The 12824-nt window shown below is 32.5% G+C and overlaps 1 protein-coding gene across 1 annotated transcript in view; it reads left to right on the forward strand.

Moving 5' to 3' along the window:
• Positions 1-12824, forward strand: part of LOC143251563 (Ig-like and fibronectin type-III domain-containing protein 2) — a 67318-nt gene that overhangs the window by 36643 nt on the left and 17851 nt on the right. The gene's annotated exons all lie outside the window — the stretch shown is intronic.

Raw genomic sequence — 12824 nt, forward strand, 5'->3', positions numbered from 1 at the left:
GACGACCATGTTTGGTGCGACAGGTATTCGAACCCGCGAGCCTCAGGTTACGAGGCGAGTGCCTTAACCACCTGGCCATGCTGGTCCATATTGTAGTAAGAATATCCATTTACTTAAACCTATACTTTACTTATAAGAAGAAATTAAATAAACAGTATCTTTATTTCCATGTCGTCCATCTTACATGTGTCGCAGGCTACAGGTCCTATTTAAAAACCCATTAATTTTGATTATTTACTTATATTATTAAATTCTTAACTGAAAATATGCAGGTAACGTTCAGATGTTAAGTTGAACATCGATAGTTTTAATCTTCTAGACATACAATATTCAGATTCTTAATAGAGTACAAAGTTTTGTTTAGTTTCACAGACTCAACGTTCAAATTCATAGTTCAGAATTTAACTTCCTTTTTAGGTTTGACAAATCTAACATTTAGATTGTTAATATGTCACCTAGTTTGTTCAGTTCCACAAACACAACATTTAGATTCTGAGTTTAACAATAATTTCTTTTTATTCTGATAGATACAACATTTATATATTTAATATAGCACTTTTGCGTTTGACGGATACAACACTTGGATTCTTAGTTCACCACTTAACATATGCTTTAGTTTGCCCGATGCCATGTTATCTGTTTTTTAATATAATAATATATATGCACTATATCCAGTCTTATTTTAGTACCTAATTTCTTGTTGATAAATACAACATTCAGTCGTCATTGGAACATCAGTTTTCTTTATTAATTTGAAACAAAAACTATGCTTATCTTTATCTGAGCACCGAACATATTTTAAGTGTTTCAATTGTATTGAACAAATCATTTCCTTGGTATCCATGTTTTAGTTACAAATACACATACAACATGCGTTTTCTTCAATAATACATGCAACTTCTTTCAGAGTTGGCAGATATGCGTAAAATGTTACGTAACTTTATTTTACGTTCGGTTTGAATTTTGCGCAACGTAACAACAGGGTTATTTCCGATAGCCGTTCCTACTTTAACAGCGACAAACTAGAAGGAATACAGTTAGTGAACACCACCCAGACTAGACATATAAATATTTAATTAATCACACACTTGTTTTGTGCAACAGATCCAAAATAGAATTTTTAGTTGAAGCTTAAGGTAGGTAATAATAATTCTGTGATATAATAGCTTCCAGATTACGTTTCGACCTGCTTATGCAGATTTTTATAAGATGTGCTCTAGTACTCATGTAACTGAGTACCCAAATTCTTGTTTTGACTGAAACAAATCACTACATAACTTGCTTTGTTTCTCTATTTTAATTTTATGATACATGAAAAACGGACTTTCAAATTTATGGTGAGCACAGCATAACCAGCTCATTATGTAGCCTTGCACTTGACAACAAACAAAAATATATTAAAAACTACCCATCTATTCATGTTGTGGAAGAAAGATAACTGTCAGTAAAGTGAGTGCACACCACAATTATAATTTCTGTATTCAGCCCCAATTCATCACATTTTTGACTAACTGAACGAGTGTAATAATATGTATTTTATAACTCAACTGGTCGGGCAGCTATATTTTATTAAGTCAAAAGTTATCTCGAACAACGCTGGTTTAGTTGCTTTTGAATTTCGCGCAAAGCTACACGAGGGCTGTCTGCGCTAGCCGTCCCTAATTTTGCAGTGTAAAATTAGATGGAAGGCAGCTAGTCACCACCACCCACCGCCAACTCTTGGGCTACTTTTTACTAACGAATAGTGGGATTGACCAAAACATTATAACGCTCCTACGGTTGAAAGGGCCTGCACGTTTAGTGGGACGGGGATTCGATCCCGCAATCCTCAGACTACGATTCGAGTGCCTTAACTACCTGGCCATGCCAGGCCTCGCTAGTTTACTCACAACACCGTGTTCAGTACGCTCTGTTACTTTTGTCATGTCAGTAAAGGACAAATATCTCAAGTTCATTACGTTTTAATTTTATAATCAATTTATCGTAATTAGTATTACCACCTTAAACAATGAAATGCAAGCAGATATTTATGATATTTAGGGCTCGAAGGCTGAGTTTTATTTTTGCTTATTAATACAAGTTATACAAGAAGTTAAGAAATTTTCTTTAATAACAATTCAGAAAAATCTCAGTATAAAGGTTTTAGCGACTGCTGTCTTAACGTAACTTATAGTTTTTAACTAAAACTCTAAAAACGGGGTAATTATTCAAGTTATGTTATAACGTTTAATTCAGATGTGAATAATATTTTGGCATTGTGTTTACTTCTTTATTTGTTTTTACACAGTGAACTTCTTTAATAGTTATATTGCAGATTTCTTTTCACGAGGGCCTGGCATGGCCTAGCGCGTTAAGGCGTGCGCTTCGTAATCTGAGGGTCGCGGGTTCGTGCCCGAGTCGCGCCAAACATGCTCGCCCTCCCAGCCGTGGGGGCGTTATAATGTGACGGTCAATCACACTATTCGTTGGTAAAAGAGTAGCCCAAGAGTTGGCGGTGGGTGGTGATGACTAGCTGCCTTCTCTCTAGTCTTACACTGCTAAATTAGGGACGGCTAGCACAGATAGCCCTCGAGTAGCTTTGTGCGAATTTCAAAAACAAACAAACAGTTCTTTTCACGAAGCGTAAAATTGACAATAACATTTTTGACGTAGAAACATAATGCATTATTTGATTTGTCTTTGGTGAAAATAATAGAAATACTTAATATAATCATGTTTAAGTAATGTTTTGTGTGAAATATCATACAGGGTGTTCAGAAAGTCACTGTGCACTTAAAAATTTATTGACATAAATGTTTGAATATAGAATACAGGAGGTAAGTATTAATGACAATTATAATCAATGTTGAAAGTGAATACGTATTCGACGAGCCACACACGTCCTTCAGTTGTTAAAACCATACTGGGATCAAAACCTGAAATATAACAACATATGATTACAAAACAGCACAGTGACTTTCCGAACACCCTGTATAATGGCTACTAAACTAAGGACATTGATACCAAACCTTGCAGTCCAAAGTGAAATTGGAGGAAAATATTTATTATTCAAAACACGTGCCTTCAATGTATGAGCGTGGTATCTTGTTCTGTTTAGGTCTGAACGGTTTGTTTTGAATTTCGCGCAAAGCTACACTAGGGTTATCAGCGCTAGCCGTCATTAATTTAGCAGCGTAAGACCAGAGGGAAGGCGGATAGTCATTAATACCCACCGCCAACTCTTGGGTTACACTTTTACCAACGAATAGTGGCATCGAACGAACTATATAACGCCCCTACTGCTGAAAGGACGAGCGTGTTTGGTGTGACGTGGATTGGAATGTTCGTCCTGTACTGTTGTTGACTGGGCCGACAGGCCACCCAGGTGTACAAATTCTTAGGCTTATAAAATTACCGGCTAACCCTAAACTACTTGAGATTAAAGAAAATTACAGAGAAGAACATAAAGTTCGAGTATGTTGTAGCATTTTACAAGAAATGTGTTTTTATACACGAAAACAAATGTCACTGATATCAAAACATAAAATTAATTATTGCCTTAAGAATTCTCATTTTATTTTGTACATAACACTATTAAAATAGAAAGTAACTTTCTGAGCAAGACAGCTTTTGTACCGTAACACTATTAAAATAGAAAATAACTTTCTGAGCAAGACAGCTTTTGTACCATAACACTATTAAAATAGAAAATAACTTTCTGAGCAAGACAGCTTTTGTACCGTAACACTATTAAAATAGAAAATAACTTTCTGACAAGACAGCTTTTGTACCATAACACTATTAAAATAGAAAATAACTTTCTGACAAGACAGCTTTTGTACCGTAACACTATTAAAATAGAAAATAACTTTCTGAGACAAGACAGCTTTTGTGCCGTAACACTATTAAAATAGAAAATAACTTTCTGAGACAAGGACAGCTTTTGTACCATAACACTATTAAAATGAAAATAACTCTGAACAAGACAGCTTTTGTACCATAACACTATTAAAATATTAAAATAAATAACTTTCTGAGCAAGACAGCTTTTGTACCATAACACTATTAAAATAGAAAATAACTTTCTGAGCAAGACAGCTTTTGTACCGTAACACTATTAAAATAGAAAATAACTTTCTGAGCAAGACAGCTTTTGTACCATAACACTATTAAAATAGAAAATAACTTTCTGAGCAAGACAGCTTTTGTACCATAACACTATTAAAATAAGAAAATAACTTTCTGAATAGCAAGATGAGCTTTTGTACCATAACACTATTAAAATGGAAAATAACTTTCTGAGACACAAGACAGCTTTTGTGAGCAACAGCTTTTGTACCATAACACACTATTAAAATAGATAGAAATAACTTTCTGAGCAAGATAGCTTTTGTACCATAACACTATTAAAATAGAAAATAACTTTCTGAGCAAGATAGCTTTTGTACCATAACACTGTTAAAATAGAAAATAACTTTCTGAGCAAGATAGCTTTTGTACCATAACACTATTAAAATAGAAAATAACTTTCTGAGCAAGACAGCTTTTGTACCATAACACTATTAAAATAGAAAATAACTTTCTGAGCAAGATAGCTTTTGTACCATAACACTATTAAAATGGAAAATAACTTTCTGAGCAAGACAGCTTTTGTACCGTAACACTATTAAAATAGAAAATAACTTTCTGAGCAAGATAGCTTTTGTACCATAACACTGTTAAAATAGAAAATAACTTTCTGAGCAAGACAGCTTTTGTACCGTAACACTGTTAAAAACGAAGAACTTCATGTGCAAGACACTTTTGTACCACAACACTGTTAAAAACGAAGAACTTCATGTGCAAGACACTTTTGTACCATAACACTATTAAAATAGAAAATAACTTTCTGAGCAAGATAGCTTTTGTACCATAACACTGTTAAAATAGAAAATAACTTTCTGAGCAAGACAGCTTTTGTACCATAACACTATTAAAATGGAAAATAACTTTCTGAGCAAGACAGCTTTTGTACCGTAACACTATTAAAATAGAAAATAACTTTCTGAGCAAGATAGCTTTTGTACCATAACACTATTAAAATAGAAAATAACTTTCTGAGCAAGATAGCTTTTGTACCATAACACTGTTAAAATAGAAAATAACTTTCTGAGCAAGATAGCTTTTGTACCATAACACTATTAAAATAGAAAATAACTTTCTGAGCAAGACAGCTTTTGTACCATAACACTATTAAAATAGAAAATAACTTTCTGAGCAAGATAGCTTTTGTACCATAACACTATTAAAATGGAAAATAACTTTCTGAGCAAGACAGCTTTTGTACCGTAACACTATTAAAATAGAAAATAACTTTCTGAGCAAGATAGCTTTTGTACCATAACACTGTTAAAATAGAAAATAACTTTCTGAGCAAGACAGCTTTTGTACCGTAACACTGTTAAAAAACGAAGAACTTCATGTGCAAGACACTTTTGTACCACAACACTGTTAAAACGAAGAACTTCATGTGCAAGACACTTTGTACCATAACACTATTAAAATAGAAAATAACTTTCTGAGCAAGATAGCTTTTGTACCATAACACTGTTAAAATAGAAAATAACTTTCTGAGCAAGACAGCTTTTGTACCGTAACACTATTAAAATAGAAAATAACTTTCTGAGCAAGACAGCTTTTGTACCATAACACTATTAAAATAGAAAATAACTTTCTGAGCAAGATAGCTTTTGTACCATAACACTATTAAAATGGAAAATAACTTTCTGAGCAAGACAGCTTTTGTACCGTAACACTATTAAAATAGAAAATAACTTTCTGAGCAAGATAGCTTTTGTACCATAACACTATTAAAATAGAAAATAACTTTCTGAGCAAGATAGCTTTTGTACCATAACACTGTTAAAATAGAAAATAACTTTCTGAGCAAGATAGCTTTTGTACCATAACACTATTAAAATAGAAAATAACTTTCTGAGCAAGACAGCTTTTGTACCATAACACTATTAAAATAGAAAATAACTTTCTGAGCAAGACAGCTTTTGTACCATAACACTATTAAAATAGAAAATAACTTTCTGAGCAAGATAGCTTTTGTACCATAACACTATTAAAATGGAAAATAACTTTCTGAGCAAGACAGCTTTTGTACCGTAACACTATTAAAATAGAAAATAACTTTCTGAGCAAGACAGCTTTTGTACCGTAACACAATTAAAATAGAAAATAACTTTCTGAGCAAGACAGCTTTTGTACCATAACACTATTAAAATAGAAAATAACTTTCTGAGCAAGACAGCTTTTGTACCATAACACTATTAAAATAGAAAATAACTTTCTGAGCAAGACAGCTTTTGTGCCGTAACACTATTAAAATAGAAAGTAACTTTCTGAGCAAGACAGCTTTTGTACCGTAACACTATTAAAATAGAAAATAACTTTCTGAGCAAGACAGCTTTTGTACCATAACACTATTAAAATAGAAAATAACTTTCTGAGCAAGACAGCTTTTGTACCATAACACTATTAAAATAGAAAATAACTTTCTGAGCAAGACAGCTTTTGTACCATAACACTATTAAAATAGAAAATAACTTTCTGAGCAAGACAGCTTTTGTACCGTAACACTATTAAAATAGAAAATAACTTTCTGAGCAAGACAACTTTTGTACCATAACACTATTAAAATAGAAAATAACTTTCTGAGCAAGACAGCTTTTGTACCATAACACTATTAAAATAGAAAATAACTTTCTGAGCAAGATAGCTTTGTACCATAACACTATTAAAATGGAAAATAACTTTCTGAGCAAGACAGCTTTTGTACCGTGAACACTATTAAAATAGAAAATAACTTTCTGGGCAAGATAGCTTTTGTACCATAACACTATTAAAATAGAAAATAACTTTCTGAGCAAGATAGCTTTTGTACCATAACACTGTTAAAATAGAAAATAACTTTCTGAGCAAGATAGCTTTTGTACCATAACACTATTAAAATAGAAAATAACTTTCTGAGCAAGACAGCTTTTGTACCATAACACTATTAAAATAGAAAATAACTTTCTGAGCAAGATAGCTTTTGTACCATAACACTATTAAAATGGAAAATAACTTTCTGAGCAAGACAGCTTTTGTACCGTAACACTATTAAAATAGAAAATAACTTTCTGAGCAAGATAGCTTTTGTACCATAACACTGTTAAAATAGAAAATAACTTTCTGAGCAAGACAGCTTTTGTACCGTAACACTGTTAAAAAACGAAGAACTTCATGTGCAAGACACTTTTGTACCACAACACTGTTAAAACGAAGAACTTCATGTGCAAGACACTTTGTACCATAACACTATTAAAATAGAAAATAACTTTCTGAGCAAGATAGCTTTTGTACCATAACACTGTTAAAATAGAAAATAACTTTCTGAGCAAGACAGCTTTTGTACCGTAACACTATTAAAATAGAAAATAACTTTCTGAGCAAGACAACTTTTGTACCATAACACTATTAAAATAGAAAATAACTTTCTGAGCAAGACAGCTTTGTACCATAACACTATTAAAATAGAAAATAACTTTCTGAGCAAGATAGCTTTTGTACCATAACACTATTAAAATGGAAAATAACTTTCTGAGCAAGACAGCTTTTGTACCGTAACACTATTAAAATAGAAAATAACTTTCTGAGCAAGATAGCTTTTGTACCATAACACTATTAAAATAGAAAATAACTTTCTGAGCAAGATAGCTTTTGTACCATAACACTGTTAAAATAGAAAATAACTTTCTGAGCAAGATAGCTTTTGTACCATAACACTATTAAAATAGAAAATAACTTTCTGAGCAAGACAGCTTTTGTACCATAACACTATTAAAATGGAAAATAACTTTCTGAGCAAGACAGCTTTTGTACCGTAACACTATTAAAATAGAAAATAACTTTCTGAGCAAGACAGCTTTTTACCATAACCGTAACACAATTAAAATAGAAAATAACTTTCTGAGCAAGACAGCTTTTGTACCATAACACTATTAAAATAGAAAATAACTTTCTGAGCAAGACAGCTTTTGTACCATAACACTATTAAAATAGAAAATAACTTTCTGAGCAAGACAGCTTTTGTACCGTAACACTATTAAAATAGAAAGTAACTTTCTGAGCAAGACAGCTTTTGTACCGTAACACTATTAAAATAGAAAATAACTTTCTGAGCAAGACAGCTTTTGTACCATAACACTATTAAAATAGAAAATAACTTTCTGAGCAAGACAGCTTTTGTACCATAACACTATTAAAATAGAAAATAACTTTCTGAGCAAGACAGCTTTTGTACCATAACACTATTAAAATAGAAAATAACTTTCTGAGCAAGACAGCTTTTGTACCGTAACACTATTAAAATAGAAAATAACTTTCTGAGCAAGACAACTTTTGTACCATAACACTATTAAAATAGAAAATAACTTTCTGAGCAAGACAGCTTTTGTACCATAACACTATTAAAATAGAAAATAACTTTCTGAGCAAGATAGCTTTTGTACCATAACACTATTAAAATGGAAAATAACTTTCTGAGCAAGACAGCTTTTGTACCGTAACACTATTAAAATAGAAAATAACTTTCTGGGCAAGATAGCTTTTGTACCATAACACTATTAAAATAGAAAATAACTTTCTGAGCAAGATAGCTTTTGTACCATAACACTGTTAAAATAGAAAATAACTTTCTGAGCAAGATAGCTTTTGTACCATAACACTATTAAAATAGAAAATAACTTTCTGAGCAAGACAGCTTTTGTACCATAACACTATTAAAATAGAAAATAACTTTCTGAGCAAGATAGCTTTTGTACCATAACACTATTAAAATGGAAAATAACTTTCTGAGCAAGACAGCTTTTGTACCGTAACACTATTAAAATAGAAAATAACTTTCTGAGCAAGATAGCTTTTGTACCATAACACTGTTAAAATAGAAAATAACTTTCTGAGCAAGACAGCTTTTGTACCGTAACACTGTTAAAAACGAAGAACTTCATGTGCAAGACACTTTTGTACCACAACACTGTTAAAAACGAAGAACTTCATGTGCAAGACACTTTTGTACCATAACACTATTAAAATAGAAAATAACTTTCTGAGCAAGATAGCTTTTGTACCATAACACTGTTAAAATAGAAAATAACTTTCTGAGCAAGACAGCTTTTGTACCGTAACACTATTAAAATAGAAAATAACTTTCTGAGCAAGACAACTTTTGTACCATAACACTATTAAAATAGAAAATAACTTTCTGAGCAAGACAGCTTTTGTACCATAACACTATTAAAATAGAAAATAACTTTCTGAGCAAGATAGCTTTTGTACCATAACACTATTAAAATGGAAAATAACTTTCTGAGCAAGACAGCTTTTGTACCGTAACACTATTAAAATAGAAAATAACTTTCTGAGCAAGATAGCTTTTGTACCATAACACTATTAAAATAGAAAATAACTTTCTGAGCAAGATAGCTTTTGTACCATAACACTGTTAAAATAGAAAATAATCTTCTGAGCAAGATAGCTTTTGTACCATAACACTATTAAAATAGAAAATAACTTTCTGAGCAAGACAGCTTTTGTACCATAACACTATTAAAATAGAAAATAACTTTCTGAGCAAGATAGCTTTTGTACCATAACACTGTTAAAATAGAAAATAACTTTCTGAGCAAGACAGCTTTTGTACCGTAACACTATTAAAAACGAAGAACTTCATGTGCAAGACACTTTTGTACCACAACACTGTTAAAAATGAAGAACTTCATGTGCAAGACACTTTTGTACCATAATACTATTAAAATAGAAAATAACTTTCTGAGCAAGATAGCTTTTGTACCATAACACTGTTAAAATAGAAAATAACTTTCTGAGCAAGACAGCTTTTGTACCGTAACACTGTTAAAAACGAAGAACTTCATGTGCAAGACACTTTTGTACCACAACACTGTTAAAAACGAAGAACTTCATGTGCAAGACAGCTTTTGTACCATAACACTATTAAAATAGAAAATAATTTCATGTGCAAGACAGCTTTTTTTCACATAAAGCTTCACGAAGAGCTGATTATGTAAATACATGGAGAGAGATACAAGTGTTAGGGATACTAATTGTGTTTCATTTGATGTGACTTTTTACAAAGACTTTTATGTTTGTGTTTGTAATATTATGTAGTGATCATAAAATCCAGCTTACTTACAGTTTTCTTTGTTCGGTGAGAGGAGAAATCTCTCCTCACGCTGTATTTTCTATTGTGTTTTATTGTAAGATCTTATCATTTTCATACATCTAAGTGTTTAGAAACCTCAAACTTTGTAATCATTTTAATTAAACAAACCAATTTGTTCATTGCAGATGTAAAACTGTGAATTCTAAAACAGTATTGTTGATGTAATATTTAAAATTTCTATAATTTCACAGGTTTATAAGTAATTTATCTTACTAATGTATTTTGTGGTCTGTACTTTCAGTACTATGTCATAAGTTCTAGACTTACATATAGTATTTACCTTTCTATTTACTCGATGTTTGTGTGTATTTTCGTTTTACTGTTAACTTTATTAAGGTCGTTTATTGCTTAAAATAGTTTTCTTATTTCACAACTCTGCGAAAAATGACTTATTGTTAATATGTTTGTAGATATAATACGTTAATTTTGTAAATAAACCTAGTGGTGGTTTTCATCAGGTAACTTTGTCAAACCTTTATAAACTGACATTACCTTGTTTGGATGAAGTTGGCACGGTAATTCGATGTACTGCTGGTGGCCGGGATCACGTATCATGCTGTCAGCGGCGAGGTGTTACCAGCAGTTGTTTAGGTTTGTGTGCTGGAAAGATCGAAATTAGCTCAGAGAATAAACCCGGAAGTGTCAAGCTGATCTAGGAAAGATACTTCAGGTAATTAAGGTTATACTTTATACATGCTGTCTACGTAGGCGTTTTAGAATAAAACATGCATTTAAAACCTTTTGTCATTTTGTCTTTCACCAGCGTGAGAAATACACCTCACACCCCAAAACAAAAAAAAGCCTGAAATTCCTTTATAAAGTTACCATGGTAGTGTGCAATGATATGTTAGAATGAATAATAATTGTTTTAAAAGTGAAATTTTTAACATTTCATTAAATAACTGGAAATACGTAATTTACTTTCCGTCAATTTATGGACTATTTTTTCAGTAGTTTATAAAAGAGCTATACAGACTTTCTGTGAACAGATTTGATTAGTTGTAGGTTTTAACCTTTGTCTCACTATTAATATCCTCGAGTTCTTTGAACTATAGGGATAATTATAGCAGTACGTTTGTTTGTTTTTGAATTTTCGCGCAAGCTACACGAGGGCTATCTGTGCTAGCCGTCCATAATTTAGCAATGTAAGACTAGAGGGAAGATAGTCATCACCACCCACCACTAACTCTTGGGCTACTCTTTTATCAACGATTGACCGTAACATTATAATGCCCCCATGGCTGAAAGGGCGAGCATGGTTGGTGCGACGGGGAGTCGAACTCGCGACCCTCGGATTACGAGTCGAACGCCTTTACCCACCTAGCCATGCCAGACTGTTCTAATACCCGTACCAGCCGTTATTACAATACATTTTAACTTCAAGCGATACTATATTTTTGGTGTTTTTTTTAAAGATTTATTTCTTCCAAGGGAATTCTCTGAAGTTAATGAAACTGTGTCATAGTTAGCCATTTAAGTTTTTTAAATGATCTGTATCTTTTTAATTATATTTAATGTTGTAGCTCTGCCTTTTTCAGTTACTCAGTTATATACCAGCTATACCAATAACACTGTTACGCTTAAATTGTTTTATTATACTTTTTATTAAGTTTCCAGCTTATAATGCAAGGTTGCTTCCCACAACTACTATTTAACAATTCGCTTTACCGTCACTTTGTTTAAAATATGTATTGTTAGTATTGGGTAACAGTACAAATATGTATTGTTAGTTTTGGGTAACAATACAAATATGTATTGTTAGTTTTGGGTAATAGTAAAAGAGACATCAGTTAAAACCGGGGGTGCTACAGCCCATCACTATTACAAATTTGAGTGATATAGCGACTATAATTTATATTGTTATATTACCTGCATGTCTAGCCAAGCTCTCTCACTTTGCAATTCTCTATAAATAAAGGGTTTTACTGTGAATTAATGTAGACTGTAATATGTACGACAGACAGCACTTAACCTGAGAATCAGTTAACCCTAACAAACTTTGTGACTTACTTTACAATGACTATTTGTACATACATTATTTTTGTTATTCTGAATTTCGCGCAAAGCTACTCGAGGGCTATCTGCACTAGCCGTCCCTAATTTAGTAGTGTAAGACTAGAGGGAAGGCAGCTAGTCATCACCACCCACCGCCAACTCTTGGGCTATTCTTTTACCAACGAATAGCGGGATTGACTGTCACATTATAACGCCCCCACGGCTGAAAGGGCGAGCATGTTTGGTGCGACCAGGATTCGAACCCGCGACCCTCGGATTACGTGTCGAACGCCTTAAAACACTTGACCATGCCGGGCCTTATACATATAAGCGCTATTCGTACTATACCCAGAGATAATATTCTCTGACTTACTACTAAGCCAATGGAGGGGTTAGGAATTTATTCTCTTCAATTCCTAAGGAACCGATTATTGACACTTTACACAGAATAAGAAATTATCCTTACATTTTAGAGATAATGTATATTCTTGGCATTATATACTGAAGCCCTAATAAAACTGTTATTTGAGTAATATTTCTTGTGTAAAAAATCAATTTGAAATTGTATTTTATTTTAACA

This window comes from Tachypleus tridentatus, chromosome 6 (genome assembly GCF_004210375.1).
Source record: "Tachypleus tridentatus isolate NWPU-2018 chromosome 6, ASM421037v1, whole genome shotgun sequence".
NCBI lineage: Eukaryota > Metazoa > Arthropoda > Merostomata > Xiphosura > Limulidae > Tachypleus > Tachypleus tridentatus.